The following is a 3,858-nucleotide window of genomic DNA, read 5'->3' as shown; positions in this document are numbered from 1 at the left end:
GCCATCTCAATATGGCTAATCACAAAGAAGGGGTGTTAGTGTAGCTTTTTACGTTCTGAGATTTAATAATAAATTTTTAGAGAGTTACTTCCCTTATATATGCCAAAAATGCATTAAAAATGGGAAAACTTGATGGTAATTTTTTTTTAAATCGTAGACTCATCGTAGACGCGCGCTAATACCCAGAGGGGCTCGTTATGAATCACAACTATAAGATACCCGGTTTTGGTTAAACTGCACCGCAAAATGTGGGAGTAGCTAGGAATCTAAATCGTAGGAGACATACAACACAACCTTACTTTTATATATAAAAGATATATATATATTATATATATATATATATATATATATATATATATATATATATATATATATATATAATAAATGAGTGGAAATCGAACCGGTGAGTGTGTTGGATGAAAAGGCATTAAAACAATGTCACCCTCCCCAGAGACAACACATAAGGAATCTTGCAAACCAGATAAAAAAACGATAAAACCAGATAAAAAAAACGAAATATACAACGAAAAAAAAAGACAAAAACAAAAGTGTAGAGTATAAGCGAACTCGCAGAATCGTTAGTATACCGAGCACAATGCAGGCACTATTTCTAAGATCAAATCCCAACAAGGTGTGTTCAGCTTTTTAGTTCATTTATTTTATTTTATTATTTTTTTTTTTGTTATCCTTTTGAGATAAATTAAATAAGTACCAGTTCAGCACCGGATTTAATGCAACCGGTAGTATCGCCCATCCGAATAACATATATATATATATATATATATATATATAGTCAATTAATGATTAAGGGTACTAACAAGCAGAACCGGCATGCTAAATATAGCAGCCAAACTGACCAAACCACAAGTGGTCATTTTGACTACTGTATTTAGCATGCCGCTACTGCTTGTGGATCTTTTCGGTTTGACCGGCAGTTTTTTCTAGCGGTGTCATATGAGATTGTCACCCATAATTATGACCCTAGTATCGATCTATTGCATTCCAATCTGTTTTAGGGTTAGGGTTAGTTAGGGGTGGGGGAAGGGTATCTTTTTTTTTCTTCAGAAATGTAAATAAACCCAATCTGTTTCTTAAACGAGGGACATATTCATACGGCACAGAATGTTTTCACCTCAATAGACATCATTGATTGGTTGAAATTGCAGAAATTGTAGAAAAAAAACGACAATAAATATCTTACAAACTATAGAATTTTCTCAATAAAGCCAAGAGAAAAAGATGTTCTATAAACACATTCTACCAGTATACGAAGTTTAAAAGTGTTTAGTTACGTGGAAATTATTTTTAAAAACTGCCGTTCAAACCGAAAGGATCCCTGCTTGATACTGTTATGGGTCTTTTACGTATGCTAAGCCACTGATGTTATAAAAAAATAATATCCTGAGAGACAGAGAGAGGGACAAAGGTGAAGAAAGAGAAAGTTGAGGGGAGAAAGACGAAAATATTATATTTAAGGGAAGTAATCTAAAAGTCTTACTAGTCAAGTTCAAGGGAGAGAATTGAAACTTGGCATCTAGGCAAGTTAAGATTTAACAGACCTGCAGACACTGAACGTATATTATGAAAGGGTCTCTAATCGTGAGTCCCTTGTCTTTTCTGATTCTTAGGCACAATGCACTTGAGGTGTCCATCTTTTCCATGCATTTCCACAGAATATTGCATTTTAAGCAATTGTGACACTCTAAAGAGAATGCGACGTTAAATAACAATAAAATTTATAAACACGAAAAAATCTTCAGTCTCTTTGAACCTTTCACGTTGATTAGAGGCAAGGGAATATGTGCGCCAGGGGGCGCACCCAGGCAGTTGAAGACCAGAGTGAAGTGAGAGTCATCTTCACCTTGTTTTCTCTCTCCCTCTCCCCCTCTCAGTGTTTGTAGAGATGTTTTATGTCCCTTTAAGTTTTTAAACACCGAAGGTGACACGGAATTGGAGAGTAAAACTCTATCGAAAAATGAATATTTTGCGCAAAAATTCATTTACAGAAGAACTTAAAGGTGCACAAACCCTTGTCATTTTCTTAATTTATGAAGTATTGATAGCTATTCTGAATGTTCACCGATCAACTACTACATCCATATCACCCGTTTAGTAGTTTACCAGACTACCCATTGGGTCACCTATAATTCAAGGTACCCGAAAAAACTGCGTATCTCAGGAATCCATGGTCCGATTTACGCAAAACTTGTTTTATTCCGTTTGTATTCACATGAGCATCCGATTCATGATGTTTGCTTTTGTCTCTTTTCCTGTTTCGCCAGACGCTCAGCTCTCCGAGTGTCCGATTCCTGATCTCTCCTGCTTCTGTCTCTCTCCCTCTGTTCCGCCAGACGCTCAGCCCTTACTTTTTCAGTCTCATCTATCCTTCTATCCGCATGCCTGTCCCGATCTTGGGTAAATATTTCGTAAAGGACCCGTTCTTACTTCAGTGTGAAATTTTTCCACAGGTTTTTTTTTTCGAGTGGATTCAACGTATCTCACCTCCAAACCCACCGCAAGCCACCGTCTTCCGAAAAAGAAAGGGGGGGGGAAAGGTTGTGGGAACCTCGGAGTTTCCCACCAACGGAGTTTTGTTTCGTGAGATTTTTTTCTTTTCCTGGTTATTTCGCATGCTTTCAACGAATGTAACATCGAAATCAAGCGTAAAAGGCTTCCTCAGAAAAGGAAAGATTTGGCTGCTAATTCTTGCACGCCCTTCTACAACGTAACAGTTATTTTGGGTCCTTTATCGCAAATAGCAGTTAAGTGGTAGCAGGGTGTGCTAGAAATAGTAGCCAAATCTTTTGAGGTGAGATACGTTGAATGCACCCGAAAAAAACACGTGGAAAAAATTTCACACCGAGGTTACAAAGGGATATTTTACAAAATATTTACCGTATTTTTAAAGTCATTTTTGCTTTAAAATATTTTTAGATATATCAAGAGAAACTATTGAAATGGTATTTACTTGAAAATAATTTTTAAAAAGATTAAAATATTGTCTGTTTAAAGAAAGCTCAAATATAAACACTTACTGTGCAAACAACTTACATGTTTGAAATCATATTTACTTATATTTCTAAATGATTAAAATGTGTTTTGATAAAAGCGAAAATAGAAGCATTTACTATAAAAAACAACTCCTAAGTTTCGTTGGCAAACCACTAATACTTTTGCTCATCATAATTGAAAGCTTAGAGTTTCTTTTCTTTCAGGGTTAAGTTATTTTCGGAGTATTTTCCCATTACGTACCGTTTTGGGTATTTATACCCGCAAAACACCCGATATTCCAAGAACCACTTGTCCGATTTACACGAAACTTGTTTTATTCTGTTTGTATTCACAGTTCAGGTGGACCTTAATTCATAGTATTTTCCTATTATGCGTCAGTTTAGCAGTGTAACATTGCAAGCAAGCAAGATTGAAGTTCATTTTTAATGTAATATAGTTTTATTAATCATTGGCTATCAATAATACGATAGGTGACGAGTTGGCAGACTCAGTAACACGTCGGACAAAATGCTTAACAGCATTTTATCCGGCTCTTTCAATTCTGAAGTCCAACCTAGTTGGTATCTGCATTGTCTTCGGAGACTGATAAAATAAAGTTACAATTAAGTACTGGTGTCGATGTAATCGATGTGGGTTCGCCCCCACTCAAAAATTGCTGGGCCTTAACGGACCGTGCTTTTAGTTACTTATACGCCTTACAAAAACCAGGTAACTGGCCTTAGAAATCATAAGGCCTGAAGTGGTGGCGGTGAGGGGAAGGGGAAGGAAGTACCGCAAATTTAGCAGTTTTTTAACTCTTCGATGTAGTAACTCATTTGGATGGTGTGTTTGTGTGTACGCGCGTAT

The sequence above is a fragment of the Octopus sinensis genome, linkage group LG22, assembly GCF_006345805.1.
Source record: "Octopus sinensis linkage group LG22, ASM634580v1, whole genome shotgun sequence".
NCBI lineage: Eukaryota > Metazoa > Mollusca > Cephalopoda > Octopoda > Octopodidae > Octopus > Octopus sinensis.
The sequence above is the reverse complement of the archived record's forward strand: the minus strand, read 5'-3'. Positions refer to the sequence as shown.